Below are 24907 nucleotides of genomic sequence, written 5' to 3' on the forward strand. Positions count from 1 at the left end.
TTTGTTATTCTTGTCATGAGCTCACCAGCAAAGCTTTCTGGCTTTGCTGGATGTTGTAGCCATTTCTCAGCCTCCTCACTATTGTCCACCATCTGTGGTCAACAGTAGTTTGAACTTAGCAAAATTTGCTCTAGGGAAGAAAAAAAAAAAAGAAGAAAAAAGAAGGTTAATGCAGACTGAATTATTAACAGTCTGTTAAATCTATTATCAAATTCTATTAAAAGTCGATTTAAAAAGTTGTGGTATATTTCAAACATTCAAAAAAAGAAGGTATAGTACTCAAGCCAAGAATATCAATAAACCAGATGCATTTTGCCCATATGGGCTCAGATACGTCATGAACGCTACCAGAAGCTGATATATGATGATACATTATGTTTGCAGCAGGTTGCACAGCAAAAGGGTGCTCTACTAAGCACTAAAGATGCTTGTCACGAGACTACTGTAGTCTTTAAACAATTTAAAGACTATGAAGGAGACCTTTTTGTGTACACCTTCAAGTAACCTCGTAATATTAGACATGAGCTGTTTAAATTGGCCTTGTTTTATTTGTTTATTGCAAACAGTTGACAGTGTGCACATTTTGCCAGTAAACATCATTTGTAGTGTGAGCTGATGCAACTTTCCACATCCAAAATTGACATTCAAATGTCATGGAGAGCTGGCAATTAGATTGTAATTGAGAATCACTGAAGAGGTGGTCCTGGACAGGCTGGTGAGATGTTTTGCCCTCTTTTGCAGATGTTCAATTACTCGAACAGATGTGTCCTATTACAGCGTGGACACACGTGAATCTAGATATCTTTTTAATGCTTCCTCCGTGGAAAATTCAAACACACACACAAGCAGAGTTGTCGGCTACTAAACCTTAAAGACATACACCAGAAATCCACCATGCTTCTCGGGGCTAATTTGGGATTAGGGTGTGTGTGTGTGTGTGTGTGTGTGTGTGTGTGTGTGTGTGTGTGTGTGTGTGTGTGTGTGTGTGTGTGTGTGTGTGTGTGTGTGTGTGTGTGTGTGTGTGTGTGTGTGATGCTGAAAACAGCCTAAAACTTGCTTACATTGATATGGAAATGAGAGCAATTTACCCCTGGCACAAACAACTAAAAACAGTTGCTTAAATAACAGTTTGTACATGCACGCACGCACATACACCCAAACACAGATATGCATATGAATGGCATGCAAAGGGATCTGTCCCAGGGCTCGCCTGTGTCTATCAAAGCCTCGTCTCTCCCGGAGACCAGTCGAGGCCCAGCATTACACACTTAGCATTAGAATACATCAATGGGCGCAGGGAAGGAGGCACGTAGGCTTTCATACTCAGAGAACCCACCTTCAGCATCTATCGTCCTCTTTTCATTCTCTTCTTTTTGGTCAGTCCAGCCCTCCAACCTTCCTCTTTGCCTGTTCCTATTATCTCTCGCTCCTGCACCTCCAAAGACACCCCCACCCCTTCACCCTTCTCTCTAGAAGGAATCTTTATTAACCATGACCACGACTCAGAAGTGCATTTACCATGAACATATGGCCGTACAACCCAAGATAAGCAATTTGTATATGTGTGAAACATGTGATGCAGAGTTCTTGAAGTATTTTCATTTAAAAATCCATACTTTTTGAGACCATTTTTTTTGTTTTTTTTTAGAATATTGTGGATCCCTACATATTTGTGGTTTAAAACCCACAGATTCACCATTTGACAGATTTTTCTGTGTAACATAACCAGAAATTATTTGCAGAAATGTTGACAATAATCAAATTATTTATTAAAGATGATCTGAGCTATTTAAATGAAAATGTATCTTAGGAAGCAGGAATGTTAAGCTGCAATGCTACGTGACTTGCCATTTGCAAAGCCACCAGTCCAGAAGCACCGTTTATATTCTTTGTACTGACTGGCTGTGCTCCAAAGAGCAGAGAAACGAAAGTCCATCAAGGTGGCTTCCACTGTGTCTAATAATGCATGTCAGGGAATATTTTGTGTTTGAACTATTAAAATAAGCAGCTATAACTGGGGCTCTCAGGTATTCACAGATTTTGGCGACTCACAGGTGATTGTGGTCCCTAATCCCTGCAAATACTGTGGGTCTACTCTACTCAAGTATCGTTTTTGTTCCCAAATTAGCAAATACAAACGTCATCGTTCTCTATGTGTAAATAACAGATATTTCTAGTCAAACTCTAAGATTGGCACCTGCAAAACCATCAGGGGATGGAGAGATGGGTCGACAAGTTCATGGCTGAGCAAACTGATTGATACACAGAGAATCAATGGAGCATGGATGGAATTGTTAGACATTTTTCCATGCTCATTTTCATACTTCCTTCTTTTAAATATTTGTTCCAGTCTGTGCTGTAACTGTATCCTTAACGCCTGCTTAATCCTCAATCACCCTCAATGTTTTGTCGAGAAAAGTCGAGCTCATCCCACTTCCCCATGCTGGAGATTTTAGTTTAATAGTAATAATAAATAAAATTACCTTAAAATTAATGACATAGGTGACATCAAGACCCAACAGTAGAGTCAGACGGTAATAAAATGAATCTGGTTGTGTGTGTTGTTATTGTGTCCTGCAAACTTTGCTTTAATTCTACTTTTTTATATTTAATCATAAAAAATCATAGTCAGGCAGAAAGAAAGTCATGAAACAGGAAAAGCTGATTTCCTTAATAAAGGGGAAGTTTCTTTCTTGCATCAGTCTAAAAATAATTCAGACCATTCCTTATTTTAAAGCATTAAAGGTTTTTAAAGAATAAAATCTAAACATTTTGAGAGATTGGATAAAACCCAGAGTAAAATACTTAAAATAATGACTTATAATTATGCCAATAATTAATATTGGTTTAACCAGTGGTTGATGTTGGTTTGATTATAAGAATATTTACACTTACTCTTACACTTGTGGAAGTACTTAAAGGTGAAACAAGTAACTGTAATTTGGTATCAGATAATTAGAATAATGGATTATTATTGGGTTCTTTTCAGAAATGTCTGTAATAACTCACCTTATGATTATAATAAGAGTAACTAATAAGTTATGGTTATTATAACATTATAAATGAATGTTGAATCAGATAAACTAAAAGGTTATAAATGTGATTTTGACATTGAACTTGAAAAGGTGTAAAATGTTGTAACTGTAATTAAAGGTCACTGATGTTGTGTAGGAGGTAGATGGTAGGTGGAAGGACAGGGCAAAAATAGGAACTGATAGGAGAACGGAGAAGATAAAGCCTTATTGCTAAACTTCAACTTGCCTAAGAAAAGGTTGGGCAGGAAACAGAGGTAGGAGGAACTGTTGAGCAACTTGGGGACATTAGAACAGAGATCCGGTCATAAGGTCTCCAGGGTGATGGAGATGAGATCATCTGTCCAAGCAGTCAGCCAATGAGACAGGCACAGCAACAAAGCCAGCCAATGCAAACGCACCAAAAGGTGGATAAACCCTTTATAAGGTGGGTGCAACAGAGGAATCGTTGGTTGGATCCTTCAGGCAGCTTCGAGCCAAGACGGAGATGGACAAAGAACTCTGCAGCTGAAGAAGAGCCGGGGCCACAGAACCGAAGACTGTTCTGCACATGGGGACCAACCCGTTAGCCCCGCAACATGTGGCTTCAAATCGCACTTCTCTCAACAGCTGGGTTTAGACCCCCAAAGAACAAGGCAAAGATGAAGATAAAGACAAAGGCAAAGAACAAAGGCAAAGAGGAAGAACTGGTGTGTTCCTTCCGTGGGACCAGAAAGATCGTGAGACGAGGAGAAGGGAGCTACAGAGCTGCAAGACAAGAAGCTGAGGACCGCTACGCGCATGAGGAAGTCACCCTGATGCCCGAGACCTGCTGCTCTAAGTCAGTACTCTTCCTGTACTGGGAACCTCCTGCTGCTGCAACACCTTCTTCATCATCAGGCCAGTTCTGGGGTTCAAAATGCCAAACTCTGTCCGTCTCTCTCAAAGTTTCCCTTTTTAGTTCTCAGTGTCAGCATTAGGGAAAGATAGGCTAGATTATTGATTTTACTTATTTGATTATTTCTGCTAGTGAATTAAGCTGTACTGACCCTTGCAAAATTGCCTTACTAATAAAATAATTAGCATTAAGAAAATCTAAAAGATGTTGTGGACATTCAATTAATGAGTCACCTTAAAGTTCTTTGATGGTTGTGAAATAGCTATGAGGTTTGATTCTGGGAGGAAAAAGTAGAAATGTTTTATAGGTTGCTTTTAGCCAAAACTAAAATAATGACCTTGGGACTTAAATCTAAGTCACTAAATTTAATCTAGCCGTTAACAAGTGCCGTTATTTTAGGAAAGGAGCTACCGTTAACAGGAGTGGTTGTAGGGGTTATGTCGCTGTGAGGGCTACTCAGCGGATTGCCCCCCAACTGTAAAAGGTCATAACTTCTGGATCGAAGGTAGTCAGAGCTAGACGAGTCCTTTCCGACCCCAGTTTAAACAGATAATTCTCCACAAACTATCGCTAGGGTAAGACCCGAGTTTCTGGGGGTTTTCCGGACCTGTTAGACAGAGAACTGGGCAGTAGTGAGTCCGAAGAGTTGTGAGGAGTGGGCGGGACTTACTATTGGGTAGTAACAGACATGGCGTCCCTGGGTGGGCCCGACCCTAATGAGTAGGAGGGCCTTACTTTGACCAAGTCAGTAAAAACAGACGAGAGGGTCTGAATAGCTCACTTGGGAGACCAGCTCTTAGGAAATAGAGTTGGGAGCGACTGATGAGGCTTATCAGCCGCGACCCTTGCAGTAACTGTACAGCGTGCAGGCGAGGGAAAAGCTTCCGCTTAAGATGAACAGCTGCATCAAGAAGGGAAGCCAGTAGCCAACCTAGCCTAGACCCATCCCTGCTCTAAGGTACCCTGAGAGGCTTTGGGGGATAGGCGACTCGGAGACAAAGAGACCGAGGAGTACGACGCAAGGTCGTACGTCCAGAAGATGTAAGTAATTTCACAAGGAAGTGGTGAAATGCATCTGGAGCTCAAGGTCGAGCATCTGAGCACACGCATGAGGGAGCTCATTGGCGTGGAAATGACGAAGTGGACTGTTATGTCCAACAGAGAAAAATTGTCTTTGTCGGAGCCGAGAAGTGGGACAATACTCCCAGAGGACGGGAGGTCCCAGAAGAGTACGTGGATGAGGTCGTGCGGAGCGTGCATGAAGCCCTTGGACATGCAGGCGTACGACCCACCCGTAAGGAGCTGGATGAGCATGAGCTTTGGATCCCAGTGAAACAAGTCCAACGCGTGCTACGGGGCTGTGAGGTATGTGGACAATACAACGCAGGCCGCCGAGGGCAGCGGTTGGAAGGGTTGTTCATCAAGAGCACATTACCCGGGGGTTCAATCTGCATGGATGTAGCAGGCCCCATGGATAACAGAAAAGAGAGGTGAGGAGTACCTCTTGGTGCTGATGGACATGGTGTAACAGTGACAGCTGAAAAAGAGCAGGTCTTCCCCTGCAGAGGAACTCCGTTCACGTCACAGAAAGCCGGAAGGCGAAGGCACTTCTCCTTTTTGCCCAGAGAGGGAAAGGGGAAGTTGCAGTTTACAGTGTCATTGAAAACAGGACAGAAAGTTTGGATTAAAGATCAAGATCGGCCTGTAGTCACGGTTATCAAGTTAAAATTCAATGGAATGAATTTTGTGAAGCAAGTACTGCAATGTAAAAAAGTATTACTTATGAAGAAAGGGGTCCACGAGGTCAGTGTTCAAGCCAGTTCTTAGCTAAAGCGAACCAGAACATTGCAAGAATCAAGCATCATGCCATCCTGTGTTAGACTGGCTACTATTACAGGATGATTGCCATTCAAAGAACAACTTCAAGGCTTAGGACTAGGAGGGCCCTGAAGAAATTGGATTATGCTAAAGAAGAACTCCTGTCACAAAAGGATGGATTAAACAGGAAAAGGGACTGAAGTCGTGAGGAAGGAGTGGCGTCATAGACAACCACCAAGATCAATCCTGCAACAAAGTGTTGAAATCACACCCAACACCTGGAAGCAACCTGTGGACTTCACAGAGTCCTGCCTGACAGAGTCCCGATGCCTCCGACAACTCCAGTAACCCTTTAACGACCCCAGCGATGGAAAAGGATTATGATTATGGATAAAGCGTCATGCTGCTTATGCTTTTTGTTTTGCTCTACTGAACATCCAGAGTTTTTTTTTTATTTTTATTTGAGGCTTTTTGCCCATCAACCTGTCCCTAAGGAATCTTCCACATCCTGAAGAACCAACGCTTCATTCAGCTGAGGATTTTTTGTCACTGTTAAAGGATCAGAGCGACCTGGGTTCTCTTCAACATTCGTCACTTCCTGAGAGACATCAAAACTCCAAGGAGGGGGTGTCATAGAGCAGTGGAGTTTGAAGACTGCTGAGCCCTTGGTGACAACTGAGAATCTGCATCTTCACATCCCAGGCTGCTGAGGCCTTGGTGACGATGGAGGATCTGCATCTTCACATCCCAGACTGCCATCTTCTCTTTCCAGGAGATGAGGACGCAGACCTGCAAGAGGATTTTGGGTTCCCAGCATGTGAAAGGTCTGACCTCGCGGAGGGGGTGTCGAGAAAAGTCGAGCTCATCCCACTTCCCCATGCTGGAGATTTTAGTTTAATAGTAATAATAAATAAAATTACCTTAAAATTAATGACATAGGTGACATCAAGACCCAACAGTAGAGTCAGACGGTAATAAAATGAATCTGGTTGTGTGTGTTGTTATTGTGTCCTGCAAACTTTGCTTTAATTCTACTTTTTTATATTTAATCATAAAAAATCATAGTCAGGCAGAAAGAAAGTCATGAAACAGGAAAAGCTGATTTCCTTAATAAAGGGGAAGTTTCTTTCTTGCATCAGTCTAAAAATAATTCAGACCATTCCTTATTTTAAAGCATTAAAGGTTTTTAAAGAATAAAATCTAAACATTTTGAGAGATTGGATAAAACCCAGAGTAAAATACTTAAAATAATGACTTATAATTATGCCAATAATTAATATTGGTTTAACCAGTGGTTGATGTTGGTTTGATTATAAGAATATTTACACTTACTCTTACACTTGTGGAAGTACTTAAAGGTGAAACAAGTAACTGTAATTTGGTATCAGATAATTAGAATAATGGATTATTATTGGGTTCTTTTCAGAAATGTCTGTAATAACTCACCTTATGATTATAATAAGAGTAACTAATAAGTTATGGTTATTATAACATTATAAATGAATGTTGAATCAGATAAACTAAAAGGTTATAAATGTGATTTTGACATTGAACTTGAAAAGGTGTAAAATGTTGTAACTGTAATTAAAGGTCACTGATGTTGTGTAGGAGGTAGATGGTAGGTGGAAGGACAGGGCAAAAATAGGAACTGATAGGAGAACGGAGAAGATAAAGCCTTATTGCTAAACTTCAACTTGCCTAAGAAAAGGTTGGGCAGGAAACAGAGGTAGGAGGAACTGTTGAGCAACTTGGGGACATTAGAACAGAGATCCGGTCATAAGGTCTCCAGGGTGATGGATATGAGATCATCTGTCCAAGCAGTCAGCCAATGAGACAGGCACAGCAACAAAGCCAGCCAATGCAAACGCACCAAAAGGTGGATAAACCCTTTATAAGGTGGGTGCAACAGAGGAATCGTTGGTTGGATCCTTCAGGCAGCTTCGAGCCAAGACGGAGATGGACAAAGAACTCTGCAGCTGAAGAAGAGCCGGGGCCACAGAACCGAAGACTGTTCTGCACATGGGGACCAACCCGTTAGCCCCGCAACATGTGGCTTCAAATCGCACTTCTCTCAACAGCTGGGTTTAGACCCCCAAAGAACAAGGCAAAGATGAAGATAAAGACAAAGGCAAAGAACAAAGGCAAAGAGGAAGAACTGGTGTGTTCCTTCCGTGGGACCAGAAAGATCGTGAGACGAGGAGAAGGGAGCTACAGAGCTGCAAGACAAGAAGCTGAGGACCGCTACGCGCATGAGGAAGTCACCCTGATGCCCGAGACCTGCTGCTCTAAGTCAGTACTCTTCCTGTACTGGGAACCTCCTGCTGCTGCAACACCTTCTTCATCATCAGGCCAGTTCTGGGGTTCAAAATGCCAAACTCTGTCCGTCTCTCTCAAAGTTTCCCTTTTTTAGTTCTCAGTGTCAGCATTAGGGAAAGATAGGCTAGATTATTGATTTTACTTATTTGATTATTTCTGCTAGTGAATTAAGCTGTACTGACCCTTGCAAAATTGCCTTACTAATAAAATAATTAGCATTAAGAAAATCTAAAAGATGTTGTGGACATTCAATTAATGAGTCACCTTAAAGTTCTTTGATGGTTGTGAAATAGCTATGAGGTTTGATTCTGGGAGGAAAAAGTAGAAATGTTTTATAGGTTGCTTTTAGCCAAAACTAAAATAATGACCTTGGGACTTAAATCTAAGTCACTAAATTTAATCTAGCCGTTAACAAGTGCCGTTATTTTAGGAAAGGAGCTACCGTTAACAGGAGTGGTTGTAGGGGTTATGTCGCTGTGAGGGCTACTCAGCGGATTGCCCCCCAACTGTAAAAGGTCATAACTTCTGGATCGAAGGTAGTCAGAGCTAGACGAGTCCTTTCCGACCCCAGTTTAAACAGATAATTCTCCACAAACTATCGCTAGGGTAAGACCCGAGTTTCTGGGGGTTTTCCGGACCTGTTAGACAGAGAACTGGGCAGTAGTGAGTCCGAAGAGTTGTGAGGAGTGGGCGGGACTTACTATTGGGTAGTAACAGACAGTTTGCAAGTGTCTGGAACAAGCCACTTCAGATCCTGTTCAGCTCTGAGGGATTCTGCAACACGGCCATCAGCATTCAGCCTGGCGATGCACCGACTAACTGACAAACTCCACTTAATGGAATCAAACTTGGCCCATCAGTGCATGTATTTGTGTGAGAGTGTCCGCCTCATCGCTTGTCTGTCGATACTCGGAGACAGCCCTCAGCAGGAGAACAGAGGAGAGCTAAGGGGGAAACAAGCCGCTCTACCTTTCTCTCTAATTACAAATGACAAACCCGCTACCAGGAGTCGGCCTGCTACCTGACGCCACATGATAACCTTTCAGCTCTCTGCCGATACTCAGTGACAGATCTCAAGTGGAGACAGACAGATTAAAACGAGAGTTGGAAATCAGCGTCCTGCCCTGTGGCTCTAATTTCCAATGACAAAACAGGACATCTATACCGCCAATATCTTACCTGTCTTCCTCACTCATTTAGTTTATCCTCTTTTACTTGAATTGATTTTCTTCTCAATAGACCATCTTCCAATCTCTCTCTCTCTCTCTCTCTCTCTCTCTCTCTCTCTCTCTCTCTCTCTCTCTCTCTCTCTCCCTCTCTCTCTCTCTCTCTCATTTTCCGTCCCTTCTGCAACATTTAAAAAGCGGCCCCTCTTCTTCAGCTCATCCATTTCCTCCCTGTTGCGTAATAATCAGGTTAAGACTACTTTGTGGCTTGTACCCTTACTGACTATTATCTCTAATGCAATTTTAACAACATAAAAGGCCATATACTGCTGGAGTCCCGTGATACAATATCCTCACAACACATGGAGGGAATAACCTGCTCTCACAACATAATCTCCAACCCAGTTTAACCGCTCCCTTTCAGTCATTTTTGCTGAAAGCAAACCCTCTCTGAGGAGGAATGAGCAGATTTTGTACCTGAATGCCGACTTTCAAACAATGCAGAGTTCCTTAAGAATCTTAAATTATGCTCTAAGTTGCTTTCCTCGTATAAAGCGACAGGATACCCATTTCCAACGACCATAGGAGTGAGCAAAGTAAGTTAGAGGCTTAACAATGTAATGGTTGTGGTGGATCTCCAGTTTTAATATAAAAACTTTGCTTAGTTCATTTTATTACTGTTGTTTTACCAGAAAACAACAGAAGACATTTGGAAGGTTAAGATTAGTATCAAATCTTGTCCTTTTATCCAACAAGCAATAAAGCCTTATATTATATTTACACAAACTCATGTTGTCTTTGACCAACTCCAGTGGTGATTCGATGAGGTGGGGAACAACATTGGCAAGATGCCAGAAGGAATGGGAATTTATCACATCATCGTTATCGTGAAAACTGAAAGTATTGTTGGCATTTTTGCTTTAACGATTTTATGAGCAGCTAGCAACATTAGAGCAGCAATAAATATCAGTATCTTTAGGAATATATCTAAATGCTGCCTACTGTGTTGCTGTCTAGTAAAAAAGATGCACTACTTATTAAAACTACACTAAAAGTATCTGGTGTCCACTCAATCTAACAAAGTAAATTTAACTCTTTGTGTCAAAAGATCAGCTTTATACTGGATCTGCAGGTACTTGGATGTTATTTGTTGAGTCTATTGAAAATACCAAAGGTAATCCAATTTAACTGACAGGAAATAGTAAGTTAAATGGTGATGAATAAAGCACTATTAGCTGAACACTCAAAAAAAAAATAAAAAAATAACAAATACAGCAACTCCTTTCTCTTTTAAGCACACACACAACTCAGAATTTTTTCATTGTGAATGAGTGGCCAGAAATAACAATGAGGGAAACCAATAAAGTCCGAGGGAAATCTTTAAAGTTACTGCAAAGAGCCCGAAGTACAGACCAACAATATATTTAAAAGATTAAGGCAAAGTCTGCGTCCTTACAAGGACAAGAACAAGTTTCAAACTTGCAGAGGCTGAACCAACTGATAATGCTGAAAGAATGACCTGTTATGATACTGGAAAAGGTTTTAAAGAGATAATACCTTGAGGTGAAATTTAATGTTTCCCATCCCTCTGGTACCTACTGTTTTAGAAAAGAGCAGCAGTGTCTGCAGAAAGAAGTCAGACAGTCAGACATCACCAACATTAATGAATATTGTTCAGTGAAAAAGTTAAAACTCGTCGGTGCACATGTGGCGTATTGTGCCGACGTTGCACATGTCCGATAACGTTGTGACTAAGGTGTGCAGTGGCTGAGTCAGTCTTGAGACTTTAAGTGGCAGGTGAGAGCGGAAACATTTAGCATTTAAATCAGTTTTCATGGCACAACTTTCCTCAACAGGTTTCTGTATTTCTACTGGGCTTCATATCAAGCCAGACTTTGAGTGTGGCATCCCATCTGAGCGGATTCTGCCGCAGAGGTGGAGTTTCAATTAGTAATGATTGCTATTAGCGTACGTCAAATCCACTGCGCATAACCCTTAAGTGAGTTTTAATTTAGCGCGTTACACTCAAAGTATTTCAAACATACCTATCCTTGAATATTATTGCATATATTGAACGTCTCCTTAAGACTGCTGGGCAGGGGTGTACCCAGGAAGTTTTTAAAGAGGACTATATCAGTGATGATCTTTAGGCATCACCAAAATAGAAAGGGCTTTACAAAAGTGAGTGACTCACAATATAAGCAATTCTGACCAGCCGAAGCATTTAAAAATATTATCGACAGAGCCTTTTTCATCTGATGGGATTAGTGGTGTGACCTAATCTGAGGTGGTTTATTATATTTTTCTGAGCAGAATGATTGTCCAAACTTCATGGTGGAAAATGTTTTCTATTTTGCTTTTTTTATTATTATTAACAGCAGTACTTACAAGAAAGATGTGTGACCTTGAACCACTTTTAGCAATGAGCAGTTTAAACTGTCTGATCAGAACTTGCATAAGAGAAACTCTGATTTAAAACAAACGGGATGTCAGCTTTGGAGAATTAGTATGAATTGTTACGCTTGGGACTCATTTCAGTTGGCATAACAAAACTATTCAACAAATATCCAAGCCTTGAAAGTGCTTGCGAGAAGGTGAGGACAGAGTGAGCCAGAGAGATAAAGCAAGAAAGCGAGACACCCACAGACTCGTATACAGGCAAAGACAGAGGCCTGAATGCTCTGCAGACACGGGTTCACGCTACAGGAGTGAGCTTACATGTCTTTCCATTCACACACACAGAGTATTGAGTTAGCATTGACATCCCAGTGAATAGCTCCTGATGCTAACCGGGAGCACTATCGCTAGCCGCCCTGCTCCTTGGCGGAACAGCCGGGACGCCATTGATATGGTAATGCTGGGGACGTTTCAGGGCCAAGGCTGGGGGACCGTGGACGCTCTGTGATCCTTGGAGCCCAAAAAGGACAGATCTCCAGGGCATTGTGATTTCCCCAGTCAAGGCCCTGAGTGATCGGGATAAGCTCGTCCGCGCTGCTTTAGTGCTGTCACTCAGGCGCTATTGTGGTCATGTGAACAGCCATTTTCATTACAATTGTCCCTGGTTTTGGCACCACTGTTCTGCAATGCCCTCTCTTTTTCTATTCTTTGGTGCCCTAGGTCCTTCCCCTTCACCCTCCATTAGGTTTCTTTTCTCTGCCAGGTCTTATTCTGTCCTATTTTAAAAAAGACCAGCAGACACCGCTGAGCAAAACTGGTCTAGGACGATGGTGGCAATGCTTTTTGATTGGGTCAAAGGATTTTACAGAAAACAGCAACACCTGGCGCATCACAGATGTTGTAGTGTTTACTTTAAACGAGCTATAGGGAATTATTATACCATGAAACTTTCTACATTTTGTCATTTTACAGCCGAAAACTTCAAGTATTTTATTGGGATTTAATGCTGTAGACTAACATAGTTAGTATGTATATATTTTCCCAAATAAAAATCTAAAACCTAAAAAATAAAATATGGACCAAGCACCTGCCTTCAGAAGTCACCCAATCTGTAAATAAATCTCACCTGTGTGTAATTTAATCTGAGTATAAATCCAGCTGTTCTGTGAAGGCCTCTGAGGTTTGTCGGAGAACATTGCTGAACAAAAAACACCATGAAGTCCAAGTACAGCAGACATGCCAAGGATCAAGGCTTGGAAGCATTTAAAGGAGAGTACGGTTATAAAACAATAACTTAGTGTGGTACAGCTAAAACCTATCCAGGCTTTCCACCTGAATTGACAAGATGGTATTAGTCAGGAGGAAGAGGTGTGGGTTACATACAAATGCAAGCCACGCTTTCTAAATGTTTTGTTGTAAAAAAAATAATTATAAAATAACTGTAGAAAATCATGTGTCTATTTTCTTCCACTTGACAATTATGCACAACTTTAATGGATAAAATTCCATTAAGTTAAAATGATGTCTATTGTTGTAACATGACAAAAATGTCTAAAAATTCAATGAATACTTTATAAAGGAATTGTAGTAGTAATATGAGCAGCTATTCATAACGCGTAGAGGAAGTGGGTGTACAGTTGGCATCCCAATGCTTTATTCAATCACACTTTAGCAAACAGCACTGGAAAGAGTGAGTTTTTCTATCTGTTTATGTGCGGAGGAGTGTGTTCTCTCTCTTTGCTCTATTTCATTTGATTGCGGCTAGCAGAAAATAACAATGAACTCCCTTGAGGAACCTGTGGGAGGTAATGACAGAGATTGTCCCTGTGAAATGAGTTTTCCCTACATATATGCATGCGCCAGAATGTTAGTGAAAAGGATGCGTGTGTGTGAGCGTGTGCGTCCGTGAAAGTGAAAAATACAGAGGGAGAAATGAAAACAGATGTAAAGGTGGAGAAAAAAGAAATGTGCATATGTATGGGTGGATAAATGGGGGTGGGTGGGACACTCGTGGGCCGTGGGCACCAGTTCTCATACTCAAACACACTGGTGTCTGCACATGGTGGAACGGGAGGAGTATTTCCCTGGTTGTGAAGAACTCTACTCCATCAACGCATCCTATTCTACTAAATCTCCTCCCACATTTTCCTCTCTCCCTCCTCCACCACCTTTATTTCCCACTCTCCCGGGAAGTGACACAGAATCCTTTTTAACTGCAGTACATTCATTACAAGAACCCGTCTACCCCCACATCCTCCACGGACACCCCCACTTCTCCAGTCAGCTCCCCTTCTATCCTATCAGCAGAATAAGACGGCAGCGTACCTATCCACCTCAAGCAGCTGTCTTGGACTTTACACTCTAATTAACAGCATTCTAGTCGAACAGGAGAGACGATTGGGCTGCAAAAGATCGTACGCGCTCATTCATGTGCAGCACTAGCATATTTCTGCACCTCAAAGCGTAGGAGCACAGAGCAGAGCCTGCAGACAGCGTGGGTGTTGGAACCGGGGCCAGCCAGAACTGCTAGCTCTCAGTCATCCCTTAATGAACGTTCCTACTTCGAGAGAGCAATGAATCTGCATTTCCCGTAAACACGCGTGAGCCTAAAAATAGTCATGTCGTGGAACGTTGAAAACATAAGGATGTTACTCATAAAACCCAGACAAAAAATGTTCAAAAAGCCCTAAAATAAACTTCTACTGTAGAAGATTTTTTTTTTTTTAAATCCAACATTTAAGTTGAGTACATTTTACAAAATCTCTCTACCTGAATTTTTGACTATTCCGCTTTGAACAATCTTACAAGATAAACCAGGATATTCTTCGGCATCCTATTCACACTACTGCATATACATCTTTCCTTTCAATAACAGCCTTGGGTAATTGTGCCTCTTTTACAAACTTCAGTATTACATTTTTATCATATATTATTTAATCATCAGCTAAGCCAGGCTGCAAGATATTTTATGAAAATGTTGAAAAACGTAAGGGCGTGAACGCTGTAGTTCTCACGCTCTTTATGCTAACCATGTGTGTCACTGCCACACTATTTACACAACCACAATACAGATAAAGCAGCAATGCCAACCTGCGCATAATGGATTCTTAAAACTGACAGTGAAAACTAATTGCCAGTCATTTGCACTGACTGACACTACTTGTTTATTCTGAAAGTAGGTCATGAAGTCAGTTTAAATAACAATCTGATCACTCAGCATTGAATTTTGATTCCGATATGGTCAACTGAGCCTTAAATATGGAAAAGCCATAAAAGATGAGTGTCATCAAGAAAAAAAGCATCAAACTCTTGTTGGATTCAGTTGAACTCTAACTAGGCACCATTGATCTCAATCCATGTGAAAAAGAGTCCTGCAGGCTTTCAACACCTGATAGACCTTGATACTTCATAAAAATCACCTTTACATTCTCATGCTTAGACCAGTGTAACACACAACTTTACAACATACATAGCAAGGTAAGAACAGCAGCTTTGTAGACTTTTTGTCCTCTTTTCAGCTCACTCAATAGGTTCTGTATAAGATTTACATCTACAGGCTGAGATGGTTATGGAAGAATAGTTGATTTGGCAACATGTCTGCCGAAACACCTTTTGATAACACATTTTCAGTTGTCAGAAAATGCTTTACTGTAACAAGGCTGCTTTTTCAAGGTTTTATTGAAACCATGCTCTCCACTGCAACCAATAGTGGGCATGGAGTGTTTCTCCACTCATCCTTTGTTTTATGGCCAAACTCACCTGGAGTGTTTGTTGCTGAAAAGTTTACCATTGCCTGAACTGACTAAAGTTCAGGCAATGGTAAAGTTCCAGTTAAAGTTTGACAATGGGAGAAGTATTTCCCTGATTGAATTGAGATTCCTGAGATGTTCAGCAATCTCCAACAGAAAATGTTTTCCTGGCATTTAGATAACACCCAATTGTTTCATAGTTTGTGCGGTTCCCTGAGTCTAGGTTCTTTACATTTTTAACACCCTTAACATAAAACATTTAAAGCATTGAACGATTGGGCAATTGATGCTGCACTTTTCTACTGAGACTCCTTAAAGGATGCTTTCAAAAAATATTGGAATTTCATTTATTCTGTGAATTCCAAGGAAAATGGAAACTTCTGCCTGCTGACTTATTCTACACATTGTCCATCTATAGTTTTGATTATGTGAGAATTAAAAGCTTCTTTACATTAGTCTGTTACTCTTGTAGGTTCCTCCAGTGAATTTTAGCAACTACACTTCATAGTTTCATCCTGCATGGATCTGAGAAAGGCTGAGGGCTCCTAACTAATCTGTTTATTTGGCAGGTGCTTCTGATAAATGAACAGTCCTCAAAAGACAGTAATTACAGCAATATAATGTAAGTTTTAAACACTGTTAGTTGTGACAGGTATATGTAATCTGAATAATTAGGCTTGCTTCATCTGAATTGAATGAAAAAGGTTTCACGTGCTTGTTATTATGACTAATTTTGTATCAATGGTTTCATTTTTTTTTTCTTCAAAATATTTCAATGTCATTTTAATTTTTGGTACGGTTTCTGTCTTTAGTTAGAAAGTAGCACTGAAAGAACTCCATTTCGCACAACCCGAGTGTATATGAAAAGATCTTATTTATTATAAGCCATTATGACTTATCTTTACAAAAATATGTAGAAAAACATTACTATATGAAAACAGAAAAAAAGGAAGTAAGGCTTGGTCCGAAGCTATTTATGAATATTACTTACACATCTCCACAAGCATATTTTATGATGCTTTGACAGAAAACTTTTTTCTGCCATTGAGATTGTGCCGAATTCTTTCATAATTTGTGTAGTTCTCTGAGTCTAGGTTTTCTACATTTTTAACAGCCTTAACATAAAACAGCTAAAGCAGGTTTCTCCTCCTGGATGAGTTTATGCAGAAATCTGGGAACAAAGATTTCTGACCACCACAAAGGTAAAGTCCAGAATGCCATCACAAGAATTCATGTTAAGTAAAATCAGACCAAAAAAAACAAAAAAACATTCATATTATGTTTCATTATAGCTGAAGGTTGAAAGCCAAGTACTGTCACTACAAACGGTGTGGAAATGTGTAGCTACAATGCACTTTAAATTATCGACACAGATTATAAATTCCGTGATATTGTGCTGATGATCATTAAGATTGACAATTTGGTTTCTAGTAGATCCAGATTTAAAAAATATGGAGAAAAAAAATGAAATATTTTGGAATTTACGTTTTCTACATTAGAAAATAATCATTGATTCAGATATATTCATAAACACTCTCAATAGCCCTTTAAAAACGAGTGAAGGGCTTCTCTTTCTGATGAGATTTAGCACTTGACCACATGCTGTCCAAGATGGGAAGGCAGACGGGATTCATTGTAATAAAGCAATCTGTCCAGAAAACATCCAAACATATGCACACATGGTGAGAGCTCATTGTCTGAAGTGAAGAGCGCCTGGAGAGCGTACACTGATGCAGATGAGGAGAGGAAATGATGCCTCGAGGCCGAGCCGACAGCAAAGACTGAGAGGCAGAGAGGAGAATGGGAGGGCTGGATGAGGGAGAGAGAAAACAGGCTGAAACATTCAGGAGAAGAGTGGATTGTCTGCAGGACGCCATCGATCGAACACCGGCAGAAGCAGACAGCCAGACCAGAAGCATCGCAGGCTGACACGCAGCAGAGCTGCTGACCCCACACACATCTAAAGAGCAGGATTAATCAATTAGTCTGAACTTAAAGCAGCGAAGCCATTTGTCTACTCAGGCACAAGCATCAAAACAACTGGCCTTTCATGATGTGCCGAGTCGGACTCTGCTCTATTGTAACTTGATGGAATTAGACTGCATGTCAAAATATTTCAACCTGAATATAACTGTGTGGGAATCAGCTGCACTCAGTTGAAAGGTGCATAGCCGCTTTATGTATCGAGTACAGGTTCGACCAGCCTACTTATTGCTGTATTATTGTTTGTCTGATTGTAAGGTGGTGCTACAATTAATTCTCGCTTTTTATGCTTTCACAAACAGAATACAGGTTTCTAAAGTCCAAACACTGATTTAAAGATCTCAGTTATTTTTGCAGCTATCCGAGCTCAGGTATAATTAGTTCAAGTGTCTCAGATGAAAGATGATCAAATGTAGTCTGGACTGAAGCAATACTTTGGTTTAGCATCAACAGTGATCTGTGAACCACATGCTGACTTTGGTGGCTACTCTGTTATGGCACTCTCAAAAAGCTGACAAATCAAATCTGGCACCTCTGATTCCCACTGAAGCTGAAACACACAATGAAAACATTCAGTGAAGCCAAAATCAACACAACAAAGGTCGGTTTTTGACAGAAAAGATGTTTAATTTAGTAAATCAGATATCCTGAAGGCAGAATACGGGATGAATTTGCTCTAAAAGTTTAAGATTAGTAGACGTTCATGGATGGTGCATCTAACTTGTCATTCATTACTGGAATGTAAAAATTAACTTACAAAGACTAAACAAACTGAGATACAGTCTAGTCTAGTAAATTTAGGTAGGTATTTTAAGGGCAAAATCAGGGCTAAAATTAAATCTTTTGTCCGGTTTGACAAAAAAAAAAAAACTGCTTCTTTATCAGTCATTGCTCAGCTCAATACAGAACTTTAAAAATTAAAAAACAACATCCTTCAGGATTACACCCCCGTGTAAAAACTTATTAAGAACTCTTCAACCAATATCTTTAATTACAGCAGCATAATCTCAAACTGAACTTCTTTGAACAATCCAATCAGTAATTTAAGCGCATCAATGTGGCAGAAAAGAACAACAGAAGATTTGTTTAATCTTCTGTCCTAATCAGACAATCTAATGTCCTGTTTCCCTGGAATAAACATATGATGTAACCAGAAGCCAATCTCATAATAAACTGTGGAAAACATGAAAGTTAGGTCAGGTTAAAAGCAAAATAACTACTGACTTACACTTGGCCATGTCTACAGTCGGAGCCACCACTAAAAAGTTAAAAGTACTGGACAGGTGATGGACAAGTTAATCTTGCTGCCACCCACAGTAAGGAGGACTGTAAAAACAATCTCAAAAGAGAAATGCAGCCACAGTGGCATCCTGGGATCTCCAAGTCTCCATAAAAACTACTTATTTAGAGGCTTTCGCACACATAAACTCACCAGGGATGCCAAAAAAAATGTGGAAAGCACTGAAGTAATCTGTCCCAATTCCAAATATTGAGCAGATTTATAAAGAAACTAAAAAATGAAACAACAGCCACGTACACTAAAGAATACACTCAGCCTCTTCAGCGAGGATAAACTTTCCACCAACGGATTTCTGATTTGACAGTATCTCTCTGAGCTGTGTGTTGATTGACTAGTTTCCCTCTGACACATCAGGCAGGCTGAGTGTCAGCCTCGCCGGCTGCTCGCTGTTGCCATCAGCGGCAGAGTGCTCTCTGCGCCAAACATTTTCTGCCTCCCTCTCTGGCCTGGCTGGGCCTGATTAAAACCTTGTGCTGAAACAAGGTCATAATTCACTTAGCCATTTCCCAATTTCCGCATAATTACCCTCCCGCTTTGCAAACGCCAACACACACACGCACACACACCCCCACACGCGCGCGCGCACCCGATCACACCACATCGCCGACACAAACACATCTCCTCTCTGATTCGTGTCATTACTGAGAGGAGAGTGGTTAAAAGGTTTCAGAGTTGGCCTCTTAGTGACAGCTTAAATGGATAAAACCTCAATTAAAGACTCGCTCGCTCTCTACCACGCTCTCTCAGTGGATGGAAGAAGCATAATTCTGTGCAGTTTGGTGAAGCGAGGAATCTTCTTCAGCTCCTTTTTTTTTTAATTTTAAGCTGCTAAATCGAACCTTCAAACTATGTGAAACTTTCTCATCTCTGCGCATAATAAATTTTTACGGAACCTGTTTGAGAGAAACCGTGGACATTATTCATAATCAAGGCTGAACAACTAGCAATAATTTCTGCCCACTGAGGAGTTACGTTACATGGATGGATGGATGGATGGATGGATGGATGGATGGATGGATGGATGGATGGATGGATGGATGGATGGATGGATGGATGGATGGATGGATGGATGGATGGATGGATGGATGGATGGATGGATGGATGGATGGATGGATGGACACAGTTTTCCAGACTAATTTTGTTTTTATACACTTCCAGAAAAGGAAACCAATCATTGCTCCGTTACATTCTAGGCTTCTCCATTTTTGTCAAGACTACAGCAAACCTGTGCAGCCGCTCTGTCTGCCTGCAATCAATTTCAACATGTGCTTTTGATGAAAACAGCAGCCATCTAACATGAAACTGCTCGGCCTTTATGTAGCAGAGCACTAATTGTCTCATCTGTAGAGTTTATAAGTGTTAGGCCGCTCCGCTCTGCTCTGATCGGGTTCAGCATATGGCCTCAGACTGCTGCTACGCTGCTATCATTAGCCATGATATCAACACACCATATGAGCATCTGTTATCTGCATGTGTGTGTGCGTGCGAGTCTATATTAGTTGCCCCCCCCTCCTCCTCCTCCTCAAAATCCCCAGTGCTTGTGGGAAATAGAGTAGGTATCAATGAAAACGCTCACACACTTCATGCGCGCTAATGCCTGACCCACTTTGAAACAGCTTGTAAACATCACAGCCTTGTTATTAGCACCTGATTACGCTCCTGGAGCTTATAGGCATCAGCTTACAGGGCAGCACTAAGATCAACAACGTCTCATGTGTGAAACGGTACGCGTGTTTTCATGAACACGGTCGCTGTGGGAGACGTTGCTATTTGAAAACTTCCATATTGTTACTATAACTGAGGGAAAATCAGAGAACAATTTTCACGCAGTCATTTCACTCAATGAGACGAAATTTCAAGTTGCAAAAAATGGATGATGTTTGTAGAACCCGCCATGTTGGACATTTCTAGAGTACAAAAAGGATTGAAGCAGAGGCACTGATGAAAACGCATGGCCAATCAATCTCCCTTTAAGAAATATCACATAATCATTTTTATTCAACATTTACTGCCTTGAGCCATTATTGATTCTTTATATTAGTAGCAGAGGTGACGCCACACTGTGTGTGATAGAATAACTGCAAAACAGGATTTTACTTTTTTGAAACAAAGGCTAGAGAGTTGATATGTTCAACCCTTGTCATAATTTCTCATTACGGCCAGCGTCACTAATTGAACAGTATCCATTTGTGTTCCAGTTCGGCATCATTTGCTTAACTATTGAAAATATGCCCAACATATTCTTATCCAGCATTCTCCACAACAGCCAAAAGCTGAATGCTTCACAACTTTAATTTTGTTTGTACTACCTTTTAATTCCCATAAAGCACTTTGTATTGCCTTGTTGCTGAAAATGTGCTATATAAATGAAATTACCTTTACCTTACCTCCAACTTTAAATGTCAGTATGATGTGCTTTTTCTGAAATGTCAATGTTAGTTTTATGCCACATGTAACAATAGGCAAAACTTTCAAAATGTTCCACTTTTGTCTCTTGAGTCCAATGAATATTTTTACAAGATTTTTGAGGATCCACAAGATGGTTTTTTGTTATATGTCAGACAGGTTTTTATCCTCTGGAGGCTGCAGTGCTTTAAATTATGTTCTTGGTTCTTTACTAACCTCCAAGATGAGTACACTGCTATTTCAACATTCTCTGCTTTAGAGGATAGCCGTTTTCCGAACTGACCAATTTGTCATCTGTTCTTAAAATGTCTCAGATCGAGGCATAATGTTGCTTATTTTTGATATATTTTGGCCCATTTCAGATAGTCAAACAGGATCCCAATAATAATTATAATAATGATTATAATAATTGCACTGGTTAGCCAGTAATAAGGCCTGCGCAAAAAAAACAACTGAACCAAAAAAAAAAAGTGAATAATCACAGATAATTCATAACTTAACAGGTTTAGATACATTTCTTACCTTACTGATATAAACCATTATTTCAAAACAGTATGTTGTATTTACCAAAGCTATCAGGCCTAGTATTAAAAGTTGTTTGATGATGAGTGCAAACAAAGAAATAACAGAAGAAATCTGTGAAGAAGGAAATAGATTTTGCTTCTTTAGGTTCTTGTTTTTTTATATCCGAGTATATTTTCTTTTTTTCCTCCAGGTTGTGTTGTATTGTTGTGTTGGACTTTTTTTGCCTCCATATATTCCTAAACATTAAAACCACGCAGCTTTTATTGAACAAGTCTCACTCTGATTCTTGTCCAGTTTTGCTTGTTTTAATTCAAGTGTTTCCTAAGAAGCTTTCTTAAAAGTATATCTCTAATCAAGTAAAATTGCTGCCTTGCCTAATTACCTCCATTCTAACCCCCCCATCATATAACACATGACAGTAGATTAACACAGCAGTCCCTGAAGTGGTTTTAGATGCCAGTTTTGGCTCTAGCCTTCTGTGTTATATTTCCCTGGCGATCAGATTAGGAGCTATCAGTGCAGTAGAGCAGCAGATTGTGGTCAGCAATTGAACCAACAACACAGAAGGAAAGACTCCACATTTTGAACTCCCTGCGTTTTCGCGTCTGTGCACACCTGGCCAGAGCCCAGGTGCATCGGTCAGACTGTTGGTTTAGGAACGTTGCTGTAATTGGGCGTCATGGACAGCAGCAGAGAGAAGCTTTTAATCATCCTCCTACTGTTAAGAAAGCACCACAGTGTGAGAAGCAATCACTCACCCTCACAGTGACACCTTTAAGTAATTTACGCCGTCCTGTAAAATCGTTCACGTGTCTTGATGAGGTTCCAGATAACAAGCACGTGTTCAGAAAGCTAAATGGAAACCAGATCTCAGATATCCCCCCCACAAAAAAATCACAATTACCGATTATTCAATTTATAATAATAAATAGCAATTCCTCCTGTTTTGAGCTAATTTTCCATATTGCAACTCAAGGCCCATTAATAACTTGTAGGGGCTACAGCTGAGAGGAGGCCTCATGCACTACTTTTGTTTCAGCAGATCACTCAATGGATGAACAAAGCCTGCATAAATCCACTGCGTCGGTGCAGTTCTTAATTTTTAAATTTACCACGTTGCACGGTCAGCTCTTTTGAAATATTGAAAACTAAAAATAAGTTCATAGAAAGCATTAGTTTTGTTCCTAAGATACTATCATCCATTCACAGCTTTAGTCCAACTGGCTCTGCAATAAACTGTATGAATTTGAAATAATAACCAATTTTGGTTCAACCCTATATTTTCAGTTTGCTATTTTTGTTTTGTTTTGTTGAAAACAAAACAAAAACATCCTGATCAGTAACATTTCTGCCAAATTTTGAAGGAACACACTGCTTGATCATGCATTTGTGGACTGAAAATTATGCATTTTTTTTCTTATTTTGCTCCATTTACAGGAAAGGAATAAATAAATTAAACTCAACTGTCAATGTCAGATTAGAGCCGATTGAGAAATATTGATTCATGTGGCTCTTTGGCCGTTCGATACATGCGTCTTCACTGCTTTACTTGGAATCTAAACCATGGCACTATCCTGTCTCAAAACTAGATCAGTGCCGGCGCTTCAATCTCTCTTCCACTTCCACAACGATGCACCTGATTGGCCATTCACTACAGTAAAATCTATTGAAAAAAATAAAACATCCAAGACAGATTTATCACCTCAATATTTCTGGGTTTGTTTTCCTAAAACAAATCAAGGTCAATGCATTTTTTTTCTCTTATGTGTTGGTTCAATTCAGCGAAAAGGCATGCTTGTGAGGTCAATGCATAACAGAGCTTTGGTCAATACCTGAAAGAACGCGAACATTAATAAAGTGTAGCCGTAGAAAAGAAAAACAAGACCTCAAAGCAAGGAAACACATTTTAAAGTGGTAGGGAAAGTCCGACCAACCTAATGTGACAGTTTCCCATTAAGGTACCCCACAAAGCACCACCTCCCACAGAGGCCTTCAAGTGAGAGGAACCTGAGCACAGTCCTAAAAAAATCCAACTTATTAATGAGGCGCGACAGAAATTTCCCCCCCTGCTCCCTTTTAGCATGCATGTCCCGTATTCCTTCGCTCATTTACAAGACAAAAAACCTTCCCAATCAGAAAAAAAAAATATTATTTACTTCCACAAAGAGGCTTGCAGCAGCATGGGAGAGCCAACAACATTGAATCATATTATGCAAACACCAGTGATCCATCACGCAGGACTTCCCTATTGCTTTTAATTAATGAGGCCTCAGTGCAGAGCATCTGCACGCACATCTTCACACCCGGCAACCTGGATCCATTCACCCATGTACGCGGCACGGCCTTATTATTCTTCACTAATGAATTATCTGATCCTCGAGTCATGTGATTAGGACGGATGGCGCGGCTTTCCTTACGCGAGGCATGCAGGTGTCAGGCTCGCACACAGGTGGAGCTCTCGGATTAAAACTTTCTGTGAGCAGACATACTTTGGTCTTAAGTGGATCTGGGATACAACTGGGTTTGATGATACACTAGGGGTAGAATGTCAGGCCTCTCTCTCTTGCAAAACACACACAGAAAAAAAAACATCTGACCTGACCAGAGCTGAGCATTATTACTATTATTGTGTTGACCCTTTCCCCCCTTTTTCTTTCGTCATTCAGCTCAAAATTCATCTGCACCCTTCTGGACTTTCCTCCTCTGTCCTCTCGCAGCATCACTCACTCTGGTACTGTCTCCCTCCCAGCCTATGCGACTCTCCTCGCTCTCTCCAATGAGCGGCATGAACATAAAACAATTTCCAGCTCGAGATCAATTACTAAACATATGGAAGCTCAATATTACGACGAGAAAACGCCGCGAGCGACAGCTGGGCCGCGTTTCAACGACCTGCCTTAGAGGTGACATCGTCATGGACGAACGCCTGAACGCGATACGAGCAGAAACAACAACAACAAAAACACACAGGAGGTAATCGCTTGCAAAATATGCAACTGATAAATTGAGAGATATTGCTAATCAAGTTAACGGCTGTGTTATTGAATTACACTCGTACACATGTATATGGTTGCTCACAGCGGTGGTTAATTGCCAGGTGGTGGAAGATAATGTGTGATTTAACGGACTGATGGATTTGTCTCTGTTTCCGTCACCCATCAGTGAACAGAGACATCTGTAGCAGAGTAAACACTTACTCCCACACAGAAAAAAAACACACATCTAAAGACACTTTTATGCCCTAATAAGGGAGAAACCTCCAGAAATGTGTGTGCAAACTTGTTGGAGTTTCCCAAGCTTCATGCATCTGTTTGCATGTGTCAGTGCATGAGGCTGTT

The 24907-nt window shown here is 40.6% G+C and overlaps 1 protein-coding gene and 1 long non-coding RNA gene across 3 annotated transcripts in view; one reads left to right on the top strand and one right to left on the bottom strand.

The window, feature by feature from the left end:
* Positions 1-24907, bottom strand: part of efna3b (ephrin-A3b) — a 78535-nt gene that overhangs the window by 48256 nt on the left and 5372 nt on the right. The window lies entirely within an intron of this gene.
* Positions 2406-6731, top strand: LOC145555275 (uncharacterized). The gene is made up of 2 exons (XR_014091380.1): positions 2406-5127; positions 5375-6731. It is a non-coding gene; the product is annotated as an uncharacterized LOC145555275 (long non-coding RNA).

The sequence above is a fragment of the Poecilia reticulata genome, chromosome 16, assembly GCF_904066995.2.
Source record: "Poecilia reticulata chromosome 16, P_reticulata-male-v2, whole genome shotgun sequence".
NCBI classification, from domain to species: Eukaryota; Metazoa; Chordata; class Actinopteri; order Cyprinodontiformes; family Poeciliidae; genus Poecilia; species Poecilia reticulata.